Consider the following 22759-nt stretch of genomic DNA (forward strand, 5'->3'; position numbering starts at 1 on the left):
ACTTACCCATACTTCTATGGTAAAAGTCCTGACTATCTAATCTTGTTATCTGGGTCAGGCCCAGGCCCAAAGCCACGTGTGTTTGTACCTGGAGCTAAAATAGCTTAAATGGCCATGGCCTCTAGGTCACAAAAGTACTTAACTCCCCAAAAGGCCATGAAGAACCACAGGGCAGCTTTCCCCTCGGCTCTGCACTGCTTGGGAACAGTCACATCAGAACTGCAAGTGTAAACTTGGGCCACAAAAAACCACAGAAAGTGCATATGGAAAACCCATCATGTCTCTGCCAGTGGGAGGTAGCACTTCAGGCATGCCCATAGCAAAGGAGTAAAGAAGGAGGAAAACGTATGCTTCATTCAGACTGCATTTTCCATGCCAAACAGGACTGCAAATTGCTGTCTAATTAGCCATCTCAACCACATATCCTTCAGATGTACTGTTTGGCAGGTTTCTTCCTGCCACTAAGTACTGTTTTTCTCCAGAATACATTAGTTTGTGTGTTCCAGGGTCAAGCTTGCTGTTTTTGCTGCTCATGTTTGCAAACACTCATTGACGCTCAATATTGCCGTTCTTGCTGGTGAGCTGGGCACTTCTGGATCCTCACTCCTTATCACATTTCCAAAATGCTTTGCTTTCCAAAATGGCATATATGGAGTATCACTCCTCTTCCATCAAGCTGTCAGTCCATATATCACATGCAATATCCTGAACATTTGTTCACTACTATGATTTCACCAGAGCCTATAACAGTTTTCCTACTAATATGCAAACATATTTTATGATTCTGCCAATGTCTGAAAAAAAATCTAACTCTGCTAGTCAGATTATTTTTCATAAACTGAAGCTGGTTTATTATTTATTGCTTCGGTTATATCCCAGAAACCCCAGAAGCTTCCTTTACTTTCCAAACAGCTCCAGTGGTACTGCCTATGACAATAGGCAGAATTTGGCCCTATATCCCCACTTAGCTTGGGTTAAAAGCCCAGAATATTGATATCTGGCATCTCCTAACATGGAAATTTAACACGATCTTTTTTAGAAGTTCAGCGCTCAATTGTCAGTGAAATTAATAGATATTATACATCAAATATTTCGTAATAATACCAATGAATCACAAACTTGCTTTAAGGAAACACTTTTGTGTTTCTGCCTCCTTTGCATCATCCTCCTTCTTTCACATCCTACAAGGGGCTGGATGAGGACAGAGCTGCCCACACATGCTATGGACCATTCCCACATATCTTAATACACCCTAAGGTGAAATCCAAGACTTTGTTTTGTCAGGAGCAGCTCTGAGAAACTCCAAGAAAGTTTCCAAGTTGTCAGAAAAAACAGGAAAGCACACAGAGCCATGCAAGGTAAGAAGAGCAAAACTCCAGTGGCAGTGATGACATGTGGATAGTTACCAGTCCAGGGATCCAAACAGAGTTTGCTAAAGATGTGAGCAAAAGGCACGTGACCTTTTGGTGTGGCTATTGTGTATTTTCATTAAAAAAAAAAATCAGTTTTACTCAAAGCTATAACAATGGAAATGAAACTGAGAGTAGTGAAGACTTTGAGTAGGCTCTGTATTCATTGTGGAGACTCATAGTAGAGAAGATGGTGTAAAATCTTACATTGAAAAGTACTGTTTACTTTTTGTCATAGTCAGAAAATGCTTAAGGGGGGGTTGCCACTTGTATGGTCAAAGACACAGAAACCAGTGGGTAGCACTGAGTGCGATTTGCATCTCTGCCCGGGATCTTGCATCACGTATGGTTTCCCTCATTTCCTCATGTGGCCTGAGCAGCAGTTTATTTTCTGCAGCCAGACCAGGGTGCCATCTCACATGGGGCCCCTGTTGTGCAGCAGTATCTATTTGTGGATATTCATGCACATTTTCTGCCTTCTCTTGTGGTTCACTGTTGTTGTAAGCTTCAGTGAATATTTAAACAGAGTCAGGCCACCTGGCAAATACTTTCCAGCTGGGAAAATCAAGGCAGGATGAATGAATGAATGAATGTCCAGTAAGTCAATACACGGGTGCAGACGCATGCTTCTTTCTAGAAAGAGTTCCAATAGATTGATGCAGTGTAAGAAATAAAAATAAAATCTCCCCTTTGGAAAAAGTCCTTATCCTTCCTGTGGATTATTGGCATTTTGTTAGGGGAAGGGGTTTAGAGCTCTGCCCAGGGTAGTGCTGGGCTGCTGTATTTCGGATCGCATTAATCCCGTGCTGCCAGCAGCAGGAGCGGCTCCTCCGGCAGCTCGCGGAGCCCTGGGTAATGGGAACCGGATCACGCACCGCGGCGGCCGCACCCCCGCGCGGGCCGCATAAAAAGGGACGGGGCGGACGAGCGCCGCAACTCGCACCGGCGGCGCGCGGAGAAGCCGCCCTCTCCCTGGCCTCTCCCGAGCGACAGCCGAGGAGGACGCGGGTCCCGCTCGGCATCCGGAGACGCTGAGGGCGCCGCTCTGCCTCGTCCCCAGCAGCGCTGCCGGCCGTGGCACCATGACGGTGCTCAAGCTCTCCCTCATGGCCTTCAGCTTCGTCTTCTGGGTGGCCGGGCTCACCATGCTCATCATCGGTCTCTGGGCCAAGGTGTCGCTGGGCGGCTACCTGCTGCTCTCAGCCAGCGACTACCCCAACGCACCCGCCATTTTGTTGGCCACGGGCGCCGCCGTCATCGTCTGGGGCTTCCTGGGCTGCTTCGGCGCCGCCACGGAGCACCGGGGCCTCCTGCGCACCTACGGCGCCTTCCTGACGGGCGTGCTGGCGGCCGGGCTGGCGGCCGGGCTCTCGGCGCTCCTCTACCGCCAGGACATCGCGCAGGGCTTCGAGGCAGGGCTCTGCGAGGCCCTGCGCGCCTACGGCGAGGATGAGGCGAAGGCGGACGCGCTGGACGCCCTGCAGCGCGCCTTGGCTTGCTGCGGCGTGCACGGCTACCGCGACTGGCTCGCCTGCCCCTGGGTGCGGGAGCAGAACGGCTCGCTGCCCCTCAGCTGCTGCCAGGCCCGCCGCGGCTGCCGGCAGCGGCTGCCCGGCGCACGCGGGCTGCACCGCGACGGCTGCTTCGCCAAGGCGACCGCCTTCGTCAGCGGCAACATGCTCTACATGGCCACGGCGGCCCTGGGGCTGGCGCTGCTGCAGCTCATCGGCATCGTGCTGGCCTGTGTGCTGGCTGCCCGCCTGCCTGCCCGCCCGCCGGGCCCCCCCTGACAGCGGCCGGAGCCCTTCACCTCTCCCTGCCCCAGCCGCAGGAGATCTGGGCGCTGCCCAGATGGAAAATCTTTCCTCCACATCCCTCACGTCCGCCTGAGCTTCCTCCACCAAGTCCCTCTTTAGCCTGTGCCAGAGGCATCAGCACTACAGGCAAATCCTCGTGCTGTATCCTTGAGAATGCAGTGGCTCCACAGCCTCTCAAAGAGGGAAGGTGCCTCCCCTCCTGGCTATGATCCCTGCTTGGTGACAGGTCTCCTGGCCCCTCTGGACACCTTCCACAGACAGTGGTGGCAGCAGATGTCACCGTGTGGGGCAGCACGTAGAGCGGGGTCAAGGCTCTGCTCTTGTCCTGCTGATGTGAACGTGCTGGGGCACAGAAATGGGGCCTGGGATGGAGGCATTTGTGAGGACTAGAGAGGCGTCTCTCTGCGTTATGTGGGGTGAGTTTCCTCCTGAGCCTGGGAAATGATGGCAGCAGGATGTTCCCGAAGAAGGCTGGGCCATGGCAGCGGCTGGAGCGGCAAAGCTGCAGGACGGGTGGTGTGACCCGCCACCGCGTCCGGCAGCCCCCTGCACTGCACTGCACTCCCCTGCCGAGATCCTATATGTGCTCCAACGTGTAGGTTGGAGCTGCTCAGCTGCCACAGGCGCCTTTCCTGCCACGGTGCTTCTGCTGCCGATCCCTGTCCGGAGGGGCTGTGAGTGCTGCTGCTCCCTCCGTCGGGATGTGCTCGTTCTCTGAGCTGGTGCTTTGCAGGCTGCATCTCTGCAGGGCTTAAACCCAGGCCCTATCATAGAGGACAGCAAAAGCTGTAGAATCAGATCTGCATGGGGTGGTGAGAGGTGGGCAGAGCATCTTTCCTTCAGAAGCTTCTTTCGAGCTTTTAAAACTCTTTGAAATAGGCTTTTCCCAGCTCCGGTCACCTACAGGCTGACTAGCAAACTAGGGAGGGGGAGGATTGCAGAGAGAAGCGGAAGGACGACCGGGATTTGGCATTTTGGGGAACATAACTGTGAATTAAATGTTAACAATTACCATAAAGAAAGATAATCTATTTTCAAAAAGGAAATGAGTGATCACTTTGGAGGGAGGTATAGCGTTCCCTCCAGGGAAAGGGGATTAGAAATAAAGGACTTCTGTTTTGGGAGAGGATTTGCTCAGCTGTCCCACCTCTGTCCCACCTCTAAGACTGTAGTGCTTTTCTGCCTCGGGGGTGCAATTTGGTTGGTAACAGCCCCTGCCTTGCTGGACTGCACCTGCAAGCAGCAAAAATATTCCTGACCCCGTCACAGCAGGCTTGTTCAGAAGCCATAGAGGGAATTGCTGCGATGGTGGATGAGAGCATAAAAAATAACACAACCTAAACGGTGTTGCACAACATTGCTTACCAGGCATGGAAATGGTCTAAAATTTGAAATAAGTTTCAGAAAAAGACTGCTTGAATCCAGACCAGTGTTTTACAGAGGAAAACCTACAAGCAGCGGCCAGAAGTATCTGGCACATGGTGGAGGACAAACAAGATTTTGCTGCTCTATGGAGTTCCAGGAGCAAAGATCATTTATAAACCCCCTCGGGGATCAGGCCTCCTGGCCAAATCTCAGGAGGTCCTAAGCATAAGGAGAAAAAAATGGAGTCTGTTATGAAAAACACTGTTTTGTATTGTTATATTTGAAGTGTTAGCAGTTGGGAGCGGTAGGGTGTTGTGTCAGGAAGGTTTACAAAGCCTTGCTTAAGATATAAAGAATCTGTAATATTCCTATTTGGAGAGCAATTCTAGTATGTAAACTGAAGAGCGATTCTGGATTAATGCTTATGCATTAATGTGGATTAATATGTGTTTGGGTGCTAGCTGTGGCTTGATTGCCCATTTATCCAGATGTTAGATGACCATGTAACCAGGTAACACAATAATCCGGGTGAAAAGTGCAATGTAAACAGGTTTCTTGTTGCTGTTTGATTATTCATCTGTATAGGTGACCTCAGGACATGTGTTGGGATATCTCTTTATAGAAAAAAACAGAGTTTTCTTGTTTTAATAGTTTTTAAAAATTGTTTATTCTTTTACATAATTTCTTTTTTATTTTTGGTTGTAAATGTCTCCTTACTAATGCTGCTTGTCTTTGGAGTTATGTACAAATTTCTGTTCTTGTTTTCCAGAATTCTAAGTCATTTATCCAGTTTTAGCAATTGCTCTTATTATTTCGGAAATAAAGTGTTGTGCGTGAAGCTGTCTGTATTTTATTTAGACAAATGTGAGGTCACTTAAGACTGAGTTGGATCATGCAAGGTTCCATTCAAAAGCTGCCTCAAAACTTCTATTCTACAAGTTTTTTTTATGGCTCAACTAAGTACAAGTGAAATATAAATGAAATGTTGGCTGTAAAGACAGAAACCTAGTATGGATTCATATTCAGAAATATCCATTAAGGAACCAATAAAAAAGATGTTGTGGGGAGTGTTGGGAAGGGGCATGGAGCTGTATTGGGTTCCTCACTACAGTCTTCCTCATTTAAAACAAGAAGAATACTACAGGAATCTGTCTTTTATTTTTTTCCTTACTACACCAATTTGGATTATTAAAATAATTTCTGATATTGATCCTGATCAAATTATACAACAACACACACTCAGATTGAAGGATGCTGTTAAATCTCTTCTAGTCAAAAAGCCAGTGCAGATGTTCACTCCAGTAGTTGTTTCTTTCCCCCCCCCCCCCTTTTTTTTTAATTGCTAAGAGATTTTTCAATTGAAATAGGAATGACACAGTTCTAAGCATACCCACCTGTTTGGATATCAGGCCTGAATCTGAGAAAATCGGAAGATAATAGATAATTTCAAATGTAAATTGTCACTCTCCCTTCTTGGCCTATAGTCAGTGAAACAGCCATAAACCTTGGCATATGATCACACAAATTAAGCAGATTTTGATCACTAGAAAGTTCACTGACTTGCTGTGAATTTTAACAGGAAAGTATTCTACTAGTTCAGGGACTAACAGTAATAAACAATATTAACTTTTGTAGAAGTATGAAAGAAATATAGTTGTTTTCAAATTAATTCCCAGAATGAATCCACATTTACCCCACCAGTAGCTTTTACCTCACCAGAGAACCAGTTTTATTTTAATTCTTAAAATAGACTGGATTGAAAGGGGTTGTTTTTTTTTTGAGCAATCAGAATGGCTGTAATTGGTAAATGTTGGACAGCACCATCTCTCCCTTGCTCAAATATGTATTTGCTGTCTTCTCATTCAACAAGCTTCTCAACAAAATGTTTTTTTTAAATAAAGCCTGATCCCATCTTCTACAAAAAGTTGAACTTAGTTATAGAACTAGGGATTATTTGATCAGTTAAAAATATACCAGTGTAAGAACAAGCTATGTTGCAATAGCAGAAACAATAGTTGTACTGTTTGAGCAGAGAGATTTAGCATTGGCAAGGTGGTAGGATTAAGCCTTGTTATGAAACAAAGAATATTTTCTAATATCAATCTATTTTTTTTTCTGTTAAGTGAATGCCAAGAGTAAGGCTCTTTCAAACTTGAAGAATGTTTTGATGGTGATCTTTTGTCCAGCTTGAGTTATTTACTCTACTTTCATATAGCTGAGCTCCACATTACAGATAACCAAAACCAAAAACGAATCATGAATTGTCTAAATCAGAGAAGAAAAAGCTTTTGTCTCGGAAAAAGCGAATTTCATGCTTCTGTATTTATCTCAGCAATTACTTACTGTCTCTTTGATTTCCACTGATATGAACTGATATTGTATAAAGACTTTGACAGGAAGCATAATCATCCTATCATTTCCACAATTAATTTACAGTAAATATCCAACAATCTACAGGAGATTTTAGTAATCCAGATAGAATATGCACCAAGATGTAAATTTGGTGTTTTCCTACTAAAATATTTTGCGTACTGATAGGAAAAGCATACCCAAAGGAAGTCTGAGAGGTGAAGTTACAGAATCTTATCATGGTCTTGTTCTGAAGTAGTACAGAATATTGGCCAAAAACTAAGATATAAGTCACGCAACTGAGTCCAGGGTTTTCTTTTCACAGAATCACAGAATGGTTGAGGCTGGAAGGGACCTCTAGAGATCATCCAGTCCAACCCCCTGCTCCAGCAGGGACACTCAGAGCCCATGGCACAGGGTGGCATCCAGGCGGGTTTTGAAGACCTCCAGAGAAGGAGACTCCACAGCCTTCCTGGGCAGCCTGTGCCAGGGCTCTGTCACTCTCACAGGAAAGAAGTTCTTCCTCACATGGAAATGGAACTGCCTGTGTTTCAACTTGTACCCACTGCCCCTTGTCCCGTCACCGGCCACCACTCAGAAGAGTTTGGTCCCTTCCTTTCTACATTCCCCCTTCAGGTATTTATACACATTGATCAGATTCCCCCTCAGCCTTCTCTTCTCCAGGCTAAACAGGCTCGGCTCACTCAGTCTTTCCTCGTAAAATAGATGCTCCAGCCCCCCTTAATCATCTTTCTTGCCCTCTGCTGTAACCTCTCTAGAAGCTCCACATCCCTCTTATACTGGGGAGCCCAGAACTGCACCCGCTACTCCAGGTGCGGCCTCACCAGAGCTGAGGAGAGGGGCAGAATCACCTCCCTTGACCTGCTGGCAACGCTCCTCCTGAGGCAGGCCAGGATCCCATTGGCCTTCTTGACCATGAGGGCACATTGCTGACTCATGGTTAACTTGATATCAACCAGGACTCCCAGGTCCCTCTCCGTGGAGCTGCTCTGCAGCAGGTCGACCCCTAATCTGTACTGGTGCCTGGGGTTATTCCTCCCCAGGTGCAGGACCCTGCACTTGTCCTTATTGAACCTCATGAGGTTCCTCTCTGCCCAACTCTCCAGCCTGTCCAGGTCCCTCTGGATGGCAGCACAGCCCTCCAGAGTGTCGGCCATTCCACCCAGCTTGATATTGTCCATTGCTCTGGGTGCCCTCTGTGCCCTTGTCCAAGTCATCGATGAATAAGCTGAACAGCACTGGGCCCAGTACTGATCCCTGAGAGGTGTCACATGCCTCCAACTGGACTCTGCCCCATTTATCACCACCCTCTAACTTCTGCCATCCAGCCAGTTCTCAATCCGTCTCACTGCCCACTCATCTAACCCGCACCTCCTGAGCTTCCCCACGAGAATGTTATGGGAGACAGTGTCAAAAGTCTTGTCGAAGTCAAGGTAGACAACCTCCATGGCTCTCCCATCATCCATTCAGCCAGTCATCCCATCATAGAAGGCTATCATCAGGTTGACCAAACATGACTTCCGTGGGAAAGATTTTTGCCTTAAATCCCTTCAGCAGAGGAAGGTGGTAGGTATTACTATAAAAGCAGAAAACATCTGTAAAGATATTAAATGTTCAGTCTCCCCTCTTCACCCAATGTTCACCACATATCTCTGCATCAGGGATCCCGTCAAAGCCATGGTCACTTCCCCATGACATCCAAATTAGGTCTCAAACAACTGAAGAAAGCATTTATTTTTGTTTTATTTTGCACTTGTATGATTGTATGGGCTTTCTGGTAAGGTGTCAAAGCATGAATGTATATGTACAAAGCAGAATACAGCTAAAAGTGTTTAGGTCTGATTGGAGACTTGAAGGGGAAAGAAAATAAAAACATGTCCAAAGATGAAGACAAATTTTGTGATAGTGAGACCACTATAGGAGAGAACAGTGGTAAGTTCTGGGCTGTATTAAATAAACTACTTTTCTGAGCAGAATCTAAGAATGAACTGTGAAAAAAAAAAGATTTCAGTATGAGTAAATCTCTTTTTCCATTAGCCTTCCAATGCTTGCAATGTATAATTTTTAATAATACTATTTTTTTTGTTCACCATAAAAAGTTGTCACTATAGTAACCAGCACGCCTTTGAATTTTACGCTTTTCAGAATGATAACATGGAAAATACATGCCGAGTGTAAAACAAGCATGTCTGTGGCAAGATCTCTTTTGGTGCTTCCCTGTTTCCCTCTGCTTTAGAAGCTGCCTGTCTTTGTAAGATAAGATCTGGACACTGGTATGTAAATTGATTAAATACATCTATCCTTGTAATGATTTTATTACAGTTTATAGATCATTCATCATGCATCTGTTATGCTTCAAAATGATAGAATACATGCCTCTGCACAAATCAAATTGATTGGTAGGCCATAAATTTCAATTTGCTTAATATGCTACTGTAGTTTGCTGAGAAACTGGCAGAACTATCACAGCTTAACCATAGTTTTTTTTTATTTTTTGTGCCCTTCCCTGTCCTCATCTATTTTATGAACAAGCAAAATTCAAATATCGAAGGATGTAATGGTCCCACACTATCAAAAAAGACACAAAAACAAATGCATTTTCAGAAATTCTGTTTGTTGGTTAAAGAGGGAGATCTGCTTGTGGATGACACAGCAATAGAAAAATGAGATATCTACCCCACATATCATTCTGTTCTTGACATCATGCCCCCTCAATTCTAGAGAGAGATTTTTTTGTTAATGATTTTAATCCATATAATAGAATTTAGTAGAGAATCTTATCTGGGCTACAGGATTAAAATTATTGAATTAAGCATTATTTCAAAGTCTGTAATTCTATAATGCAATTTTCTGTAATCTGCTTGAAGCGATTTTTATAAAACCTTGTTTCTCTTGTGCTGTTTAGAGTTGCTCTTAGGCTGCCTTCACAGCAGCAAAATTTTGCAGTTTGAATCTCAGGTTTCCCATTTTATAAATACTATAATTTTATAATTCCTGTGTATTTAAACAGGGTTTCGACACCATCTCCCATAATATCCTCATACGGAAGCTCCGGGAGGGTGGTCTGGACGAGTGCACGGTGCGGTGGATCGAGGGCTGGCTGGATGGCAGAGCTCAGAGGGTGGTGATAAATGGGGCCGAGTCCAGTTGGAGGCCTGTGGCCAGTGGTGTCCCCCAGGGGTCAGTGCTGGGCCCAGTGCTGTTCAGTTTGTTCATCAATGACCTGGACGAGGGCACGGAATGCACCCTGAGCAAGTTTGCGGACGACACCAAGTTGGGTGGAGTGGCCGACACTCCGGAGGGCTGTGCTGCCATCCAGAGGGACCTGGACAGGCTGGAGAGTTGGGCAGAGAGGCACCAGTACAGATTAGGGGTTGACCCGCTGCTGGAAAGCAGCTCCGTGGAGAGGGACCTGGGAGTCCTGGTTGATATCAAGTTAACCATGAGTAAGCAGTGTGCCCTCGTGGCCAAGAAGGCCAATGGGATCCTGGCCTGCCTCAGGAGGAGTGTTGCCAGCAGGTCAAGGGAGGTGATTCTGCCCCTCTCCTCAGCTCTGGTGAGGCCGCACCTGGAGTAGCGGGTGCAGTTCTGGGCTCCCCAGTATAAGAGGGATGTGGAGCTTCTAGAGAGGTTACAGCAGAGGGCAAGAAAGATGATTAAGGGAAGGGAGCATCTCTCTTATGAGGAGGGACTGAGTGAGTTGGGCCTGTTTAGCCTGGAGAAGAGAAGGCTGAGAGGGGATCTGATCAGTACGTATAAGTACATGAAGGGAGAATGTAGGGAGGAAGGGACCAAACTCTTCTCACTGGTGGCCAGTGACAGGACAAGGGGAAATGGGTACAAGTTGTAACACAGGCAGTTCCATCTGCATGTGGGGAGGAACTTCTTTTCTGTGAGAGTGACAGAGCCCTGGCACAGGCTGCCCAGGGAGGCTGTGGAGTCTCCTTCTCTGGAGGTCTTCAAAACCCGCCTGGATGCCACCCTGTGCCATGGGCTCTGGGTGTGCCTGCTTGAGTAGGAAGGTTGCACTAGATGATCTCTAGAGGTCCTTTCCAACCTTGAACATTCTGTGATTCTGTAAACTGCTACATTATGAATATTGTTTGGTTTTGTTATTTTTACATTGTATTGTGTGTTAGGGAAGCCCACCACAAAAGAAGGGGAGCTGCAATGCCCATGTTGATCAAGAGAGGCAACTCTTTGGAACTGGAGATTCTTGGAAAAGCATTGCATGCCAACATTGCAACAAACAGTCAAATGGTGCTTGATAATTTCATTATTATATTGCCCAAAATATCAGTCCTAGAATTTTGAAAGCTGCAATATACATTTAAAACAAAAACTAAGAAAAGATACTTTTTATGCTTAGGGCTTAATGGCTGCTTCTAGCTCCACTTCTTTGAGGCCATGAAGTGCTTCTAGATAACATTTGTTTCATACTAGAACAATTGCCTCTACCTCTATCTTCTTGTTTGGCTTGTTGGTAGAATTTGTTGCTGTTGTTGCTTTGTTAAAATAATAATGCTCTGAGAAATAAGTATTTCAACCAGATCTAGTGATTACGCTGATAAATTTAATTAATAAAGTTTACAAGGTACTACTGAGCAAACTCATCCAAAAAAAAAAAAAAAAAAATTGTCATCAGATACTGTCTGGAGAAAGTGGAGCTAGAATTCGAGTCTCTCCTAGAAGTTGTTCTTGACTTCCAGAAGCTGAGCTTTGTAATTTGAAAGCACAATAGAGATTAATTCTAATTAATTGGTTAATCTGTGCTGTTTGAAGCCAATTTTCTGGTATACATTGTGTGAGTGGTGCTTCCAATGTGCCAGGACTGTCATCATTTATTTCCATTTTGTGTGATGTTCCCTGTGTGCTTTATGACATTTACGTTTATTTGTTACATGATTTGTGGCTCAAGACACTTGTCATCATGTCCTTTTCCTTTGCAGGAGGCTTAGTGCCAGTGTTGAACCATCACTGCCGTCCCTGTAAGCTGACTGAGATTTCCCAATGCTTCCTATAGATTACATCCTTTGTTAAAAAAAGACAGCACTATTTTTCATCAAACTTACACTATATTATATCTTGTTTCACCCTATTATATGAAACAAATTAATCCTCTTGTCCACAGGACCTTTTATAAACCTTTTTTTTTTTGAGTTTATTCAATGGCACCATCTAACTTTATTAATGTAATTCCCCTGTTGCTGCTGCTTCTTCAGCTTTTAATTAGGACATTGTAGTACATACAATCACTGTGCCACTGGGCAGCTCCTTGGCTGTTACATTTTTTAGGAACTGCATTTCCTTTGTTTTTCACCCTGGCTTTTATCATGTTGATTATTTTTATGTGGCATTTATATGTCCTCAGGACATGCTGCTGTGCTTCAAATGAGATGTAAAAAACCATTTAACTCCTTAAGTCTCAGATCAATTATTTCATATTTAACATGATTAAAATGATCACAATGCTGAACCTTGAGGCTCTTTTCCAGAGTCAGCTGACACAAAGCCAGAAGCCACTGGCAACTGAAAATAAAGCAAAACTTTGTCCTTCAGAAGTAGGATCTTTGGGTTCATATATTTTATAGCACTATTGATGGAAATCTACATACATAAATGTAAAGATTATGATTGTGCAATCCATCAGATATTGGTCCTAAAAACCTTTGCAGGGTGCACAGGTATCACAGGCATCAGTGGCCAAAGGTGTTCTAGCAATATAGCTGGGCTTCTACAAGCAGTTGGCTACAATATATTTAGCAGCAGGGGAAAATATTTCTCCCTCAATTTTGTCAGGGCAGGTATTGAGCTGTACACAGGTGGCAACAGGAGAATGAAGAGTTTGTGCTTGGCTCGCTGTGGAGCAAATGAGCTGCACAGAGGCCTTGTATGAAGAATTCATCCCGTCTGCTGGACAGCAAGAGGAAAACATGCCTAACTGCATCCATCCCGCTCCAGCTCCCAAATTCCCCACACATTTATGTAGGGCTTGGAGAAGCAGAAACATCCTGGTGATTTTATAGCTTTTGGCGCTGTCTCTCTCTCTATATATATAATTAAAATATAAATATGTATTTTTTATCTATTTATCTATCTAGCTGATACAGAATCCATTTGCTGACACGGGTGAGCAAATGTTCAGAAATGAGGAGCTAATCCAAAATGGGGATGTAACAGGATATGAAGCCATGAAAGCACAGACAAGATGAGAAGAAAATATTAAATCATCCTCTCTGGGCTTTCTTAAATTTCATTCTTCCAATATATTTTTCCATTTTCAGCTTTGCAAAAAAATAGATGTAGCAGCTGTGTAAGACGAGTTGAACATGAGTTAGCAGACCTCTCTTGTGGCAAAGGCCGCGTCCTGGGCCTGCTACTGCAGTAAAACCAGTAGGTCTGGGTGAGTGATTTCGTTCTCTTTCTGGCACACCTGAGGCTGCCTCTTGGGTCCTGTGTCCCATTTGGGACCCTGCAGTACAAGGGAGGCCACCAAGACCTTTTGGGTGGTGCAGAGCATGAGGCTGAGGGAGCTGGGTTTGTTCAGCTCGAGGAAGAGGAGGCTGGGCAGCAGGTGAAGGTGCTGTCTCCGCCTGCCTTGTGGCACGCTTTGGCAGGCCCAGTACGCAGGTTTTCTACATGCTAGAGCTGCCCAATTTGCAGATCCCGTACCCCACGTTTACCATACAGTGATCATATAGCAACATGATAGACACATTTCACTTTTGAGGCAAAATTGAGGGAGAAGGAACAAATTTTGAGCAAACAAAGCACACAGGAAATTACCCAAGGAAACCCAAGTGTTGCATCTCCAGGTCATGGCAATCTATCTTACAAGGAAGATGAATGCTTCAGCTCAGTACCAGCACGCCTGGGACAAGAAGCTGTGCCTCTTTCACTACTCTACCCAGCCATTTCAGGACAACTCATTTTATTTGTACCTCGTTCATCATCCCCAGTTCCTACTCCCAAGTCAGGACTGATTGGAAACTGTGCAGGACAAGGGCACTCCGGTTGAAGTGGCACGAGCTCCTATTGTGCAGTTGTCCTTCCCTCACCCATTCTGGTGGAGGTTTTCCACTTAGGAGGGACTGAAGAGCTCTGGCATGGCCGGAAGCAGAAGCTGCTGAGTCCCTGTGGCCCAGCAAAGTGCCGTGTAAATCTGCCAGCTTGGGTCTTGAAGCCTCTTGGCAGAGCTGTCTACCCAACGCAGAGCACACGCGGGCACGGGGAGCCCGGCTTCCAGTTGCATGACGGCTCCCATGGGGCCCACTGAAACATCTCTGCACGATGTTCTGGGCTTTACCCACTGCTTAGCCACCAGCTGGCTGAGACCCTGCTCACGGTGTGCATGGATGAGCCCCTGCTCATGGTGTGCATGGATGAGTCCCTACTCATTCTGTGCATGGATGAGCCTCTGCTCGTGGTGTGCACGGATGAGCCCCTCCTCACTCATACACACGAGTTAAGACGCTGGTTTGTAGAAGGATTGAATCAAACTTCTGGAACAATATAACCCTCTGTTGAACAATAGTCCCTGAACAGTAACAGATGTGACTAAAACAAGCAAGTGTTCCTGATGCCTGGCCTTGACATGCAGCAGCTTTTTGACTAGCATATGGATGAACACAATCCTGTGTCTTTCTTTTGAACATCCTGGGAATGTTACACACTCTAAAGAGGCCAGGATAAATTATTTTACACATGTGGTATATAATATATAATGTTATACAGTTACTTTTTCATGCATATTCAGATGATCCTCAAATGCTCAGTGAAGATTACTGACTTTACAATGGAAGCAAATCAAAAAAAATCCACTGATACCCAGAATCGAGCAGCCATTCTGAAGCCAGTTTTCACCTGAAATAAGGATGTGGAATGTAAAAGTGGCAGCCTGCACCCTCCCAGACTTGCTGTTTCTCTAATTAGGCAAGAGGCATAGGTATATCTATAACACAAATAAAACAAGGTTAATATCTAAGGGGTTAATTGACAAATATATGGAAACACAGTAAGTACTAAGCTATCTGTACATTGTTCACTAGTAATGTTTCAGATCAAAAAGCTTTTGGCAATACAGATATTTTTGCTCACTCATTATGCTGGAAGCTGATATCCAGAGGAAGAGACCCTTTTTTTATGTCATTAATAGCAGAAGAGCAGCCAAGTGCTCATGTCTCATGTAGACTCCAACCACTGTTGGCTGCAAAGAGTATGTTGGGAATGTGAGAGGGAAGGGTTGACAGTGTTGGGCTCTTGCACTGGGTGCTATGAAGAGATTGCTGAAAATCAGAGCAGTTTCACAGACTTATTCTAGCCTGCACAGTGCTTGGAAATCAGGAACGCATAAAAATGAAATTAGAAGATCCCCAATACCTTTATTGGTCTAAATACTGTCTACTAGTTGACCTTGTCTTTTTCCAATCATTACTACAGCTGAATCACAAAATCCAGTCAGTCCTTTTTCTATGGAGAAAATAATGAGCAGGAGAAATAAATATCTTAGCTCTCTATTTTAAATTTTGGAACAAATATAGTAATTCAATAGCTTAATGGAACATCTCTCTGGAAAAAAAAAGATTATAGAACACTAGGAAAACAATATTATATGGTATAAACCTAGTTTATTAATCCCAGAAGCCTTTTCATAAAGCCCTTATGTAATGATTTCCTGGTTTATTACTTTTATTTTTAACAAAATTCTGCTTTTAAAACATGCAATTATCAGCTTTGGAGTTCATATTTCTTTTGGAATAAGTAGGATCCACAAAGGCCCTTATGTAAAGAACAGACAAATAGTCAGTTGTTTACTTAATTCCCAGGCATTTCATTTCTGGGCAGAGTATCTTACATGTTTTATAAAGCTGTAGGGAAATTTTTGTACTTTAACAAAGCAGGTATTTGTCTCTATTTTTAATGCCATTCCTGGCAGCAGGAACTGTGCTGTACAGCTTCATGATGAGCTGTTTTTCCCTCCCGTTGTAAATCTGCGCTTGGGCACTAGGTGACACTGTGAGCAGGACAGGGCTTGGAAACATCAGACGTGTGGGTGATCACTGCAAAGCCCAGCAGAGCTGCTTGCAGTTCAGATTAAAAGGGTGCCTAATGTGCCCCATGTTCCGGGAGGGGGTTTTTGAGGCAATAGGAGAAGCCTGTTTGACTTGCTCTACTAGAAAGCTGACCTGAACACTTTGCTTGATGCAGATACTAGTCAGGTCCTTCAGGTTGTGTGTTTGAAATTCCTGCTGAATTCCTGTCTCCCTGTTTGGAGACCAAAATATATAATCTATTTACAGAATTCTCTTTCTCCCTCATTGTATTTTGTTCCCTATTTGGATAACAACATTTTTTTCAGGATTCAAGTTAGGCTCATCCTATTTTTATGTGTTAACTTCAGCTATTTCTTCCAGCTAGAAATGAATATCTTCTCCTTGTTGCTAGGGCTTTCTAGGCTGATACAACTCCAGGATACTTAAGCTGTGCTGGATGAATGCCCCCCAAATGTGCCTTAATTTCATAGGTCACTTACACTTGTATTCAGGCATGACACAATCAGATACCCATCAGTGCAGAGGCTGACCTTACCCATCAAAAATACGCAAGTGAAAAATGCTTCATCTTTCTTGCAGCTGCAGACAGAGGGCTGAGGACAAGAGGCTGCAGTTGCAGAGCATCTGCTGCACCCTGCAGATGCTCCCTGCAGATGGGCTGAGCTCTCAGCTGCTCCCACTTGCCCTGCCTCGAGACACTTTGCCCACAGCGACTCCAGATCTCACACCATGTTCCTGTCAGTTTGGTTTATACAGAGTTTGGTCTACACAAAGTTAAGATTTTCCAAAATGGATCATAAGTCTAGACTGATTTTCAATTATGTCTGCCTGGAAAAAAAAAATTAATTTCCCTGGAAATTAATCAGGTCCTGGGAGATCTAGAGAGGGGCTAATTCAGGGGCTTCAGAGCACAAGAACATGATACTGTGCTGCTCTTCATGGCTTAGAAGCTCCCAGGAGACTCCAGAAGAGATGCTCTCAATCCCAGGTAATTTTCACCAGGTGAAATCACTTCATAACCATTCCCTGGAAATTTCACTTTGAAATTCTCTGTTGCCACTTTCTATCAGAAAAGCCATTTCACTTCACTCAGGGTGACTGCCCTTCAGAAGGGCGTAAGATGATTTCTAAGTGCAGCTGGGAAATGCCTTCAGCTGAGGACCCCTCTTGCTTTTTCAGGCTGAATGGAATAAAATTGCTGCTTGGCAGAAGAGCTGGGAGTTGAAGCTTTGTGCACACACATCTGAGAGGAGTCTTGTTGATAAAAGGAAGGTAAAATAATTCTTTCTTTTTCCAGAAGCTGACCTTTCCTCCTGTGTGGTAAATCCAATTACAGTGACAGCACTGATTTCATTGCAGTACCACTGGGAGCACTCTAAACCCATAAAATAAATTAACATAAACACAAAGCACACATGATGGATATGTGGAAAACTAGTCCATGTTCTTTCTTTGATATATTAATATATTACTTAAAGAAGCTGTGAATAGAGGCTTGCAACTCAGGGATAAACATTTCTAGCTCTATATGGCTTGTGACAGCAAAGGAACAAACTTGGCCATTTGCTGCCAGGAAGGTGTTGTTTTGTGGCAAACTTAGTAAAACAAGAATTTCTACTCCCTGTCCATCCTTGGCGTTAATTCAAATCCTATTACACAGGCTTTGTAAAAACATGTTTTCCCTATTTCTGTCATCTATAGCTGAGAAAGATTTGGATTTATCTTTGCATTTTTTAAATTATAACTTTTTTTCCCCTGATAAACTGATTATATAAATCTCCAGACAGATAGGGTTGCATAAGATAATGACATAAGACATAAACACAAGACATGTAGCACACAAGATAATTAAAAATGGATAATAACAAAAAAGTATTGAAAAAATAATGTAAATGACTGCGCGTGCAAGTTACTTGCGCTATCATGTTTTGCTTTTAATAAGAAATTATAATAAAAGGTGATTTTAGCTTTCAGCTGTTAAGAATATATTTGTTGATTCTTAAGCCTACCTTCAGGCAAGGCTTGAATTTTAATTGATGTGACTGGATGAATGAATAATTAATGCAATATGTAGTTAGGGTAATGTCTAATTAATAGTTATTATAGCTCATTTAGGAAGTCTGTTGTTGATACCAGTTATGTTGATAACAGCTGAAGATTGCTACAAATACTTTTTACTGCTGGTCAAAATTGCTCAGTTCTCCCCTACAGAAGGGAAAAAAAAATCACTCTACTTCAGTGTCTTTTATCCATTGCTCCAAAATTATCAAGAACATTTTAAATTGAATATATATGTATATATTTAGGAAATGAAAGAACTGATCCCCTCAGGCACTAAGTGGTTGTGCCTGCCCAGGTCCTCCTGCCTGATCACTCAAATGAGAGGAGATGTGTCCCTTGCAAAACCAGCCAGGGGACAATCCTGACTTCCTAGCCCATCAAATCGCACTAAGGCCCCCATCCTCTCTTTCTTCAAATCAGCACCAGCTCCCCACACTGTTTAGAAATGTGTTGGAGAGGTGAAGTGGGGAAAGAACAGGGGAGTGATACAGGAAGGTCAACAGAAGTTTATTTCACAGAGGACTGTCGGGTATTTTGCAGTCTGGCACTTGCTGACGTTTAGTTTAGGCATGGCACATAGCATTTCTTAATTTCACTTGCACCCTCTAGGAGGACAAATAAATAAACGGAAGTTCTGCACAGTGTGCATTTACACCAGGAAGATTAAAGCTGTTTTTCTCCTGTTTTTACTGAGTTCTCATTTAGCAATTTCATGCATGTACCTGCTGTCTGCTCTCTCTCAGGTCTGTGCTGTTTGGGTTTCACTTCCACGACCATCGGCATTTTTGCAGAGGATGGAGAAAGACCCCACCTGGGAAATATTTCAGTGACGACCTTCTACTTTTTTCCTTATTCTCCTAACAAAACCACGTGCATTAGCCTAATGTGCTCCCACATCTCTCTGGCTAAGCTTAAAAATTGCTTATAGATTATGAAATATGTCCTGTGTGGTTCGTGCATGGGAAAAAAGGAAAAAAGGAGAAAAAAAAAAAAAAAGGCAGTTTATATCCTCCTGAGTCCATTTTAAGATCATCATTACACCCTGAAGTGATGTGTGTCTTAAAATTCATGGTTCAGTTCCACCACTGACGTGCAGACTTTGCTCTCTGTGGAGTCCTGGGTGGCAGGTCGTCCTGTGCACTAAGGGCTGTTCATTTGCTGCCTCTGTCCTGCTAAGCGCCCAGGAGCCCATCCTGACTGCCCAGCAGGATTTGTTCTTGGCAAGGCAGTCCGGAATAGCTCCTGGTCCAGGCCTGCTGATCTCCACATAAATAGCCCAGGCTCATTTAGAGAAGTTGACTCCATTTCATTTGTAAAACTTTGTTTTTGTCTTTGAACTTGCCAATTAAAAAGAAAGGATTTAGGATATCAGTGTAAGAACAGATACATGTTAATATTTCATGAGGCAATTAAAGGAGCTATCAGAAGACAGAAATTTCAACAGGAGCATTGGGAGGTAAGGTATAACAGGAATGATGCTTTGGCTAAATATTAGGGATTATTTCTCCATGGGTAAAAGAGATAATTAGACCAGGATATACACATTACCTAGCGGACAGAAAAGTGTATTAGCTGATTGGCCAACCTGCTAACAGAATCAATGTTATCGTAGTCACACATTTGCCGCCCAATTAACATTCTGGGGGAAGAAAAATAAAATTATGACATAAAATCTTCCATTTTCTTTCAGATATAGCAACTTCTATGCCATAAAGTCATTATATATCAGCTACCCATGCTAAGCAGGTCTTACCAAGGTTCCTTGAGAGCCAAATGTTTTGGAGTTTTATTTCTGCTATAAATCTGCAAAGACATTTTAAAACATCATTAAAGCTAGTTATTTGTGTAGCCATTTATTATTCTGAACCTGACAGGCTGCTCAGCACAACATGCTTTATTTGGACACATTTGGTGTCACTTATCACACAGTCCTTGGCTTCCTAAGCAAAACTAGCAAATAACATTGCAATGGAGACATTTGTGTCCCTGTCTCTAGGGAACTTCACAGTGAAGTCAAATCCAGAGAATACAAGTTTTGCCTTTAAAAAAGGGCAAACTCTGAAGTCTTTAATCTAGAAAGTGAGGACATGGCTTCTACAAAGAAAATTTAGTGGGAAGGCTAGGACATGGATTTAGGAGGTATTCGGTAGTTAGTCAAGTGCCTGTGTGTATCTCATAAGGAAGCACAACTTGTCCCTCGGTGGGTATGAGGAATTATTTAACAGTTACTGTGGGTTTTGAGTATGCACACAGGCAGTTGCTGCACAGAGACAGTTAATATACCATAAATCCACAATCTAATTTAACTTTGTGGTAATTGAACGCTGCCGTGTTCAACATGCAAAGCTGAACATTATCATGACTCGTGCATAATCTTACCCCGCAGGTACCATTCACCTTGCAAGGGAGCTAGTTTCCACTGGGTTCAGTTCCACTGGGTTCAGTTCTGCAGAGCTGGTTCACGTTACCAGCATGTGTCAGTCCTCCTATGTGTCTTAATTCTCTCTAAGGGAGACTGATCTGCGTCCTGTCTGTGTCATTTGTCATTTTGGCTTCAAGGAGCAATGATATTTGGGAGAAATTTCCCTGATGGACCTACCAGCTATGCACTGGTTCAGTTTGCAGAGTGGCTCCGGCATGAATTCAGCTCCTCTAGGAGAAAACAGCCCTGGAAACTCCACTCAAGATGCTCACCAATCTCTAATAAATACATAGGGGTCCAAAAAAGTGATTGTTAGGAATATTTCCTAACAGGGAAACAAACTGCATGTAATTTGAGAGTGAACTCCCTGGCTGCATATCCTGGAGCACCAAGGGCATCAGCACCACCTGCTTTAATCTACGATCTCCTCCTGCTGCACCAAATGAAGATGTAGCCAGCGAAACCTAGGCACAGTGTCTGCAAGAACTGGTTTCAGAAGAAGAGCTTTCTCATGGAGAGAGGGCTCTACTGGAGCAGGAGCACAGCTGATTTCAGTAGAGGGCTCAGTGGGCGAGGAGGTCATAACTCTGGGAGGAGAATGTGGATTCGAGGTGAAGGAGAAAGGGAGTGAAAACAAGTTGGTTGTCCAGCAGAGGACAAGTACTGGCCGTGCAGTCTTGGGCTGTGTCCGGCCTCCCTGCCCGTGACTTGGGCCTGCCCTGCGCTCTGGGCCCGGCGCCATGGGCTCCCCGGGCACTGCAGGCCCTGCCGACGCCAGCAGGCCGAGCGCACCAAGGGCCGCGGAGTCACGGCGTTTCATTTCTCCATGGAGAGTATTTTGGCCAGAAACAAACAAAAATACAGGCAGCCCTCACAAAAAGTAGAGTTTACGAACTAAAAAGGTGAGGTCAGTGCTTGCAGGAGGTACCTTGACCTCCTGAGCTGTCATTGATTTCCTGGTCCATGGCAGCAGTTCCCAAGTGTCGCTGCTGGCCAAGCACTAGGTGGTAAAATGCAATAAATTAGCAAGTTATCTCACCAGAATGCTAAAAGTCTCCTGCCTTGATTTCGCACATGTAACCTGTCATCAACTATCTCACAATTTATTGTTAGCCAGAGCAAGAAATGTTTGAAAAGTAGCAGTGATTTACAGAGCTTAATTCGTTACACAACTTACGCAGACCAATTATACAATATAAAACTTGCAGAAATTAGATAATCTTTTATGGACTCTGGTTTTAATGCTTAGGGTAAAAATCAAAAAGCAAATTCCCATTTGCACTGAAAATGACATTTCTATTTTAATACGCATTTGCAGAGGAACTCGGGACATTTCAGAAACATCAAGTTTTAATTAGGACTATGTAAAGCCCAGGGCCAGAACCTCCAGAGGAGGTACTCACTCCACTGGGAAAGAGAGGAGTGTTTCTCCAGGGGGCATTGCATTTGCCTGCTCACATTTCCTCTAGTGATTCCCAGAGATTCTGAATGACATAAATCTGTACTTAGCAGGGAAAAGGGAGAAGAAGGAAAAGAAGTAGCTCTTGCTTCACTACCAAGCATTTCTTTCCAAGGCTTTGCTCTTGGATCTGCCCTTAGTTCCTATTCTGTGGTTAGTTTAATATGGGACTTTGTTTAAATAAAAGGAATTATGGCAAGAGACCAGGCCTCCCCTGCACTTGAGTAAAAACTGATGATTTACAGCGAATTAAGCAATGGCAGGCTAGGCCATCAATTCTTATAAGTAAAGACAGCCTTGCAAAGAAATACTTTGACCGCTGTGGGCCATCGTTACTGATCTGTAGGGGAAAAAAAAAGAGCTCGAGACTCTTGCAAAGATACTGCAATATGGAGGAGAAAATGCACATTTGTATATGTCTTTTACTGCTGTTTTAGTTCAGGCTGATGACAGTGCTTCCTTTCTGCAGCAAAGAGCTCCATGTTTTCACATCTGTAGTCTGAGCATCCTCACTGGCTGGCCTGCTAAGGGAACCTGGGCTTGCAGGTCTACAAGAGAGCAAAACCCTTGTGTGATGTGACTGCAATCCCTTCTACTGCCTCTGCAGAAGGAGGAATGCTGTTTGTCAGCAGAGATTGGTGTTTCAGATGGTCCTGGAGGTTTTTTTTTTTTTTTTTTTCTGTTCTCATAATGATCATTATTTAGAAATACCTATTTATTACCAGCACTGCAGGCAGTCAGCCAGGAAACCTGGGAGACACATTAGGTGAAGGAACTGAATGGTTGCTGAGGAATGGGAGAGA

At 43.9% G+C, this 22759-nt stretch overlaps 1 pseudogene; it reads left to right on the forward strand.

Annotated features, from left to right (window-relative positions):
• Positions 1-2491: 2491 nt before the first annotated feature.
• On the forward strand, positions 2492-3199 carry LOC112959741 (annotated as a pseudogene).
• Positions 3200-22759: the final 19560 nt, after the last annotated feature.

Source organism: Nothoprocta perdicaria, unplaced genomic scaffold, assembly GCF_003342845.1.
Source record: "Nothoprocta perdicaria isolate Ctin4 unplaced genomic scaffold, notPer1 scaffold_119, whole genome shotgun sequence".
NCBI lineage: Eukaryota > Metazoa > Chordata > Aves > Tinamiformes > Tinamidae > Nothoprocta > Nothoprocta perdicaria.